Raw genomic sequence first — 9167 nt, forward strand, 5'->3', positions numbered from 1 at the left:
CTTTTTGTCCTCTAGTATATTGAACACATAGTAAAGGGGCACCTTTGTGCTACGTCTCAGGTCAATAACAGTTGTAGAAATTCAAGAGTGCTTTCTTGAGGTGAAATTACATTAATTCTTATGAGGGTGCTGTTATATGTCAACATAATCAACTTCCATTGCAACGTTGCAATTGAGAGTTCTGGTGAAGACATGCTACTATATGAAGACGTGCCGTGCCCTTTTTTCTACACACTTCTTTTTACTCACACAGTAGTTTAAGAATTCCTTTTATAGTCAAATTTTCCAGCCAGTGAATGCCAATGGGAGCGAGAGTGTGCACATTATCCACCGAAAAAGAACAGTCTCCTGCTGTTTTCTAACACATATCTGTCAGCTTAACAGGCATGTAAACGATACTTTTTCTTATCGTTTCGCTGTCGCGGCCACACGGAGCCGGCGTTCCCACTACCCCAAAACGATAGTTTTTGAAAACGGGTTCCAGAGTGGGAAAGTTTGAAAACGGCCTCGTTTCGTTTCCATTGTTACAGCGAAAACGTTTTTGCGTCAGTCACACGTTGACGCTGGGAGCCAATTTTAACACTTCTCTATTGTCTCACAGCGTGGCGTGACACAGCGGCGTGTGTATTGTATCGTTTCATCGTTGTCGTCTGGACAGCAGCGCGTTTCCGTGTGGTCGCAAGAATTTTCGAACCCGTTTTCAAAAAAAACCTCGTTTCGTTTTCGTGTAGCCGTAGCCTAACTGCATAATAAATCAGCTCAAGTCATCTTTATTTGTTTAACACATTTAAAACAACCAAGGTTGACCATTATGCTTTACAGAATAGCAACACAACACAGAAATCATTTCGGCATATGAACACACATTGTGTTTTTCCTACTTCTGGAACAGAGCTTGGGTTTTACAGGGTCCCTGAATATAGGTGATTCATCGCCATCTGTAATAAGGTGATGTCTTAAATATTTATATGGTTTTTATTTACATGCTATTATTTACTATTATATAAAAAAAAAATTAAAAATCATTGCATCTCTTATTTACAGATTTTTTAAAGCATTGATGATTATCAAGACATCCTTAGTGTTTCTGTTAGGTATATTTCACATTGCAGCTTTGTCTGTACATAGTTATCTCTTCAACATGTTGTTGGGTTAGGTGGTGATTAAATGCAGGATTACTGGTTTTCATTAATGAAAATACAACTTGACAGGGACACTGTCTAATACCCAATTTAGAGGAAACAGCATTTACTTGGTCATGTAATGAACACAGCTGGGTTAAAGCAGAATTGACAAATTCAAATAGTTTATCAAACTCGTTATCCACACAGTCCGGTACATCAGGACGTGTCCTGTACCAAAAGACAGATCTTGATTATACTTTGACAGCAATGCAATACAGGGAGAGGATTGTTCCAAACTGCTGCAGAAAAGTATTGTCTTGGTAATCAGTGAGCACTTTAACTTCATGTATCACCAGAAGAGACCTCAAAAGTGCACACACATAGCACATGAGCATTCATACAAAAATCAGAGAGAAACAGAAGGAGGTTATGTTGTGAGAGTCGCTGTTACAGTTACTTCAGCTCTGCTTTTGTTTGTTAGACAGTCAATAGTAGTGGAAAGTAACTAAGCACAGTAACTGTCTGAAGTTACATTACTTTGCTTTTCTAACCCACTACACTACAGAAGGAGCAAGATCCTTCTTGCTGTGACTTGATAGTGCTAACTCCACACCCCTATGCAGCCCATCCACGTTAAGAATGTGGATTTAGAGTACCGTATCTAGATTTGAGGGCAATGTCATTCGTTTTTCATCAAGTAATACACTTGTTTCTGGACCTCAAAGTATCGTTCCTGTTGAAGTCATTTCCAGGTCTCTGTGGACATAAAAGATTAAACCAGCACATCTACAACATTTTTGGCTAGTTACCACTTGCGAAAAAACTACAGCAACGTGGATCCTTCGTAAAGTTTCAGATCTCGAGATGGATTCATTTAAATTTGACATGGTCATTTAACGCCATCTCACCTTCCACTCCCAGTTCATGTCATGCATTTTCTTCTTTTGAGCAATTTTCTACAGCAAACAAGGGAAATAGCTGTCTTCAGAATCTCTACCAATTCTCTTTCTTGCTAACACAATTTGATTATTTGTAACATGAAAATATTTTTATCATATCCACATGTTTTTGGGGAAATATGTAGCAGATTTGATTCCCATAGCTTAAGAGCCAAAAAAATCCAATTCCTTACAGTTTTACGAACCTGGACCTGTGACTCGCTTTACCAAGATGATTTTGTCAATTCATTGTTGAGTTTAGAAAGTAAAAAAATAAACATTGTTTTTACAACTCAACCTTACTGCCATTGTTCCACCATTTTAAATGAAAAAAACTGGCGATATAATTTTAGAAAATTACCATCATCCATTTCATTATTGTAAAACATTCAACAAATACTGCTGAGCTGCAAATGATCCACAAGTTTTCATTGGTATTGAGTGCAAATTCCGAGCCAATTTTGTGGAAGTGAGCAACTGGTGGGGCTTAAGACAAATAACAAAGTTGACTAAATTTACCACTGAGGGCCAGAATTCAGTATTTCATTTCTAAGAAAGAGAAGAAGAAGTAGTGCAGTATTCTGCATAACATTCTCACATGAAACTTTGAGTCAAGAACATAATTAAACTGGAGGGTTTGATGAGTTTGCTTTTAATGCTCCAGTAATTACAGTTTTATCTGATAAAGTTTATCACATTACCCAAATTATTTGTAGAAGAACCACTACTCTGAGTCCATTCTCCTTCATTGATGATAAGTAATATGTTGTATGCAGGACCTACTTATTTTAATGATGCTACACTGGCACTTAAGTTAATGATCTAAATACTTTTTAGCCATGTTAATTACAGTTTTTTTTTTTAGAGAGCTCAGTGATACAGCCTCTCTGCTTGAACCTCCATCAGATTTCACAGGGCCAAAGAGAGCCACAGAGGAAAGGCAACTATCTCAGTCATTTTACAAAGGACTGCTAGAGTGGCCATCCTCCACAGTCTTCACACAGGGCCACAATTAAATTCTTTGCCCACTTATTCTTCTTCTCTTTTTTTTGTCTCTTGAGAAGACACCTCACTTGAGAAACCACTGAGGCTGCTTTTTAAAGGTCGCTGTGTGGCAGGGTGACAGAGGACACCACTCTCTGCCTTTCTCTAATTTGGAAAGACCAGACAAAATTGAAAAGGGGGTCTCAGTTCCCTCCCCAAAGACTCTCCTTACTCCTGCCCCCAACCCAGCACGACCCCACCATCTCAGCCGCAGTCAGAGTGGACTCCCCTTGTCGGTTCTTAGACCTCCCCTTGTCGGTTCTTAGACCTCCCCTTGTTGGTTCTTAGACCTCCCCTGTCCGTGTGATACCAGTTGTATTGTGAGAGGCTGACAAAGAACAGGAAGCCTTGGGGTCAGCTGGGCAGGCCCGAAGGTCAGCTCAATCAGTCTCCATATGATGGATGCAGCACGGAGGCCAGGTCACCTGAAAATGAATCAGACAAGATGGCCAAATGCACATTACTCTGCTCAGTTTGCCTCTTTTACGCTTCCTTTCTCAAATTTTCAACATATATAAATACACACATGAACTGTCTACTGTGCAGCACGCTACATGACTACAAGTGTTAAGGAAGTGAAACATGTTTTCAAAGACTAAGATGAGTGATGAAAAACAGTTTTATTGTGTTTATTTAATTCAGGAAAAACAATCATTCGGATTTCATTTTTAATGTGTAAAAAATGACAGTCCAGTCCATGGGTGGGAGAAGTGTGTTTGTGTGACTAGGACAAGTGGGGTCCACTGTCGTCATGGAGACCCCTGGGTGTGGGAAGCAGTCCAAACATGACGGGGCTGACTTTTTCTGACTCAAGGTGACTGAGCCAGGGACACAACAGCACACAACAGGGGGTGAACAATGGCTGCTCCATTAGTGCTAATGGGGGACACATGTAACAGGATTAGGGTGAGGACACCTAGAGGGGGGGACCACATGGGAAGATGCTACACCCGTCCCACCCACCCCCACTCAACATCTCCCGTCCTGTCCCACTCCATCAAACCTGCGCAAAACCAGGAGTCTGCTGTGGAGGGGCAGCTGCCTGCCCACTGAGAGGTTTGATGTCTTTTTAAAATGCAAACGTCAACAAAAAACTGCTGCAGAAAATTTAAGATGAAATGGGAGATTTCTGCGGTACATCGATTTATGGTGCAGCCTAAAAAAGGGTGACATAAGCTTAAAAGTTTGTGGAGGTCAGTAACAGTATTCCACTGTTGATATATATAATAAAAAATAAAAAAGCCACTACACATCAAATACTTGCATTCAAAATCCAACTTAACTTTGACAGTGTGAGTAATATCTACAGGCAGAATAACATTCCCATGATGGAGGACAGTGATCATCTGCTTAGTCAGGGTGAGTTTAATTTTACCTGCTTCATTATCATTGTCTTATCAGTGATTTAATCTGTAACAAATAGAAATATAAATTATACTACAGAATTAATTAAAGGTAATTGAAAAAAAACAAAACCTTACAGCCAATCCCAAGCAGATTCATCACCTTCATCTCACCTCCACTCTCACCCTTCTGTAAGCAATGTAAATCAAATGGAAATAAATCTGAGACAGAGGTCAATGAATCTCTTTTGGTGCACTGCGAGTCTTCCCCGGTCAGCCCGCCTCCTCCATGCATCCTTCTCAGCTCATCCCTCATCCCCAACTTTCTGTCTCCCCCTTCTGCAAATTCCTGCACTCTGCCCAAGACGCCCAGTCAATTAATAAGACATTGTCTCCTCCCCTCGGAGCCTGTGCACAAGGGGCCACCCAGGAGCCAGCGGACCTTCCCTCCAAAGCTGCTTCACTGGTGGCCCCCAGGAATGCCAGTCGCTTTGGGAACAACCAGAACGGGGTAGGATGGGGGTGGGGGGGCCCTGGGAAGCTGGATAATAGAAACAGCCCCATCATGCTCATGTGCTGGGGCAAGCCAGTCAAAAATTGGAGGGCAACAAAAGGAAATGCGTTCCACTCCCAAGGATCGAAGGCACTTCACCCCTCTACAGTCCAGCTTAAACCCCACCCTGTGAGCCACACACATATACACGTTTTAGTTTGTCAATGCTTAAGAGATCATTGTGCCGGCTTATATTCACTTCCTGTTAGCTTTTTACAAACTATTGGCTCATATCTCAGGCAGTAGACTGAAAATGATAATCATACCAGTACATAAAATTCAGGATTAGTCGTGAGGTAATCCAACCGGTGGTATGAAACAACAACAACAACTTCCTCAGTGTGTGTCCAATCAGGAAGCCCTCAGCTGTCTGAAAAGCTTAAGAAAAAGACCTGAAACACTCCAACATACACATCAAAACCCCACTCAGAGCTCAAACTCCATCGTGCCCTGTTCCAATTTGTATTCATCTTTAAAACTCAGCCCCCCACTTTGAGGAGATCCCTTTGGAGGAGGTAACTAAAAGACCACTCAAAACCTTTGACACTTCATGGTACGTCTGCTTTTTAGCTTATAGATATTTTTGCAATTATTTTCTAATCCTTTGTACGCATAAACATTGTTATACTCACATAAACTTTAAAAGTATAAGGATATGGAAGGATAATGTAAAAGCAAGTAATCAAACATGACAAATAAAACTAAAACGAATAATTCCTAGCATTTGTAGTCCTTCTGTTTATTTATTTGTTTATGTTTACTTTTAAAACTGTTGCCTTTTTGTAAATAGGTACATTTCTTTTCTTTTTTTTTTACATTTGCAGTCATGTATCTCTATCATTTCATCAATTCAATTTTCCTTCCTCGACTCCCCCTATTGCTTGTTCCTTAAACTTAAATGCAGATAAGAGCATCCAGTTTTAAACCAGGAACCCACTGCTTACAAGTAGGCTCTCCTAACCCTCTGCCTACCACTCGAGTTTGAGTTTGGCAGGGTGTTTTGGACTGCACAAAATAGACCCGACACTGTCTGCTGGAGTTCTTGGCGAACCTGAAGCATCCGGTCTGTCAGCACCGTTTTACTTCAGCATCTTTGAATTACACCTCTCCTTGACCAGATGATCAGATAATGGACAGTGAACACAAAGAAGAGGCAAATTCTTTCATGTGTCATTTTCTGTTTTCAGGTCCACATTCATAGTCTTATTATTATTTTTTTACATATCAGCTCTTTTTGTTGTGGCACTCCAACCATTCAGTAGTTATTTGATCTATAAATGGGTTAGAATTTAAAGTAAAGACATAGAAAATGGTGTAATTAAGCAGTAAACATCCTTCTTGTTAGCAAGGCAGGTATAAAAATGCATAACAGACCCAGTTGAGAGAAAAGAAAAGAAGTGGTTTCGAAAGAGGCTTTATTGTTGGAGCACAGATGGCAGCAGCCTCAGTCACAAAGATTCAGCCAGCTAGTGTTTCATAGAGAGAAATGTTACATTTGAGATGCATAAACACCTCATTACGGAGACAAATGCGTATTTTAGAATGCAGTGCTGCAAAAATCAGGCAGTAGTTTACAAAAAGGTAGAAAAAAGTTACATTGTCACATGAATCAAGAGATAATCAACAAGTGGGTGAGTGCATTTCCGGTGTACACTAACAGCCTGAACGATTGAACTCGGCAGACAGGGGATGTGGTGGCCCTGCTGCTTTGAGTCCACTTACCCTCTCAGAGGGAAGGGTCACTTAAAATCAATGCAAAGTTGTTCTAAATTAAACATCCAGCATCGTCTGTTGCAGGATGACATTGCTATCATCCACAGGACACAAGGGATCAATGGATGGACAAATGAGCATGAAAATGCAGTGAATCATATGCTGTGGTCTGAGCAGTCACCAGATCTCAATCCAAACTTAATTTTCCCCACAGTTGCAAACAGTAAATCATTCTACTCACTCACCTTCCTGCAAACTTGAGCCCAAAACAAGCTAGTTATGTATATAGCAACTTATGGTTTTTATCTAAACAGCAGCATTTGTAGCCAGAAAAGGAAGCTATTGAGAGAAAACAGGTTATAACATAGTGTAAGAGCAGCAAAAGTATCGTCAACACAGCAGTATCTCATACCAACTACAAGACAGTGTAGTGCAGTAGCAGCAACAATCTATGAGTGTTCATTTATAACATAAACATTTCTATTATTAATTTCTGAAAAGATTTTTTTGTTTATTTCTCTTAGGAGGCAACTATATCATTTCTATCACAGGCCCATCTGCAAGTTGAATGAGTAATCAGTTAATTATTGGCCATAGAAAATGTGCAATCTCTTGAAAATGAAAATAACATTTTTCAGTTGAAAATATATTCACAAACAATTGAGAACCGCACAGTTTTGTTCTTAGGACATGTAAAAAAAAAGGATTTCGTAATTGCATTTTCAAATTAGATGATATTCTTTATCGTTCTGTTCATTGTTGTAACGCCTTTAAAAGCCCAGTCGGCTGTAATAGGTCAGTTGATCATTCAAAAATGGTCAATTGAGATGCCGCTTTAAGTTCTTTGGTTGAGGGTTGTCGAACTAGATATATTATGCAAATATATCAAATAATATACACACCATATCTATGTGATAAGAAACAGGGAGAAGGCAGAGACAGCCAATGGAGCATTCCAGGTGCAATGTTCTGGGATATTTAAACATCTTTGCTGTTACCTTTGTTACTCTGTACACTTTTTTGTGGCACAAAAAAGTTAAATAACTTGGAGAACCAAAGAAGATTTATATGTCCTCTTTAAATGTTCAGAACTGAATCGGCAAACTTTTGCAGTTCTGATTTCCTCGTCTTTCTTTGCACAAAGTAATATTCATGATTTTGGTACAAAGGAACTGCACTGAGCCATGACCCCAGCACCATTGAGAGAGTTGTTCTCTGCGTTTCTTGAAAAAGATAGCATTTAAACATTTTGGGTGCAGTTTTTGACCGTTCATCAGCAGCACGTCAGTGAATGAGCAGACCAAGAGTCTTTTCCTGTGTGAATGTAAACGAATTTTACTGACAGATGAGGACTTTATTGGTAACATGGCTGACAAGGAAACATCACGGCGGGAGGAGTAAAGAAAGGAACATTGCCTCGGGTTAGTGCTAGAGTGCTTTGAAGGCGAGTGAAGACGGCACTGCATTAATTGTGAACAAAGGTTTTCCCTGTTTTTATTTCACTGCATTTGGTTGAATTCTTTACCTTTCAAATCAGCCTCTGTAAGTTTACCAAGTGTTCACAGACATACATAAATTAATAAATCAACTGACCATATGTACGTCCGTGTCATTCTAAATAGTTGTCTTGCTGTGTTTATTTTTGTCTTTTCTTGATGTATTAGCCATACTTTTCATCTGAAAATCTCACTGATGGGTTTTAGAGCGTAGAGCTTCCATTTGAATACTCTCCCAGAGTATACAACACATTGTTTAGTAATGGATAGTATGTTAGTGCAGAGAGATTTCAAAGAACACAGATATCACGGACATAGATGCACAGAGAGTGGAAGTACGGTATAATGAGTTTCCCCCTGCTGCACTTCCACATTGCAAAATTAGTCCGGGTAAAGAGCTCTGTAAGTGCACTGCGTGTATTGTTACATATGGAAGCAAGCGGGGTGAAACCACAATAAGTGGACTCAAAGCCATGAATAGAAGAATCTGCCTTGTTTTTAAAATATTTTGCAGAAGTATCAATTTGTGTCCTGCAGAAGCCAACTTACACTGAAAATCATGGCCAGCCTTAATATTAACACAGCATTTAATCGGATGATGCAAAAATAAAAAAAGGGGCAAAGGATCATTCTTTGAAAAACTGTAAACTAAGAATTAATTGTGTGAAATTGTTAGCGTCAACAGTTGGGGGGAAAAAAAAACAAGCTCAGTCTTGCTCAGTATGAAACAAAGAGTGTCCTCTCCTGTTTGTATTTGGTAGTACACAACAGCTCAAGTAAGAGAGACAGAAATAGTTCAAATTCAGCTCGATTCATCTTTTCCTGAGTCCTTTTCATTGATTTCATCAGAAGGAGAAATTCTTAAGGATTTAGGAAAAGACAACATGAGATCTGGACTAAAGTTACACTCTATGATGTGGGTGTGCAGTTCTGAATTCAAAGCTGCACCATCAAAA

This window comes from Odontesthes bonariensis, chromosome 17 (genome assembly GCF_027942865.1).
Source record: "Odontesthes bonariensis isolate fOdoBon6 chromosome 17, fOdoBon6.hap1, whole genome shotgun sequence".
Lineage (NCBI taxonomy): Eukaryota > Metazoa > Chordata > Actinopteri > Atheriniformes > Atherinopsidae > Odontesthes > Odontesthes bonariensis.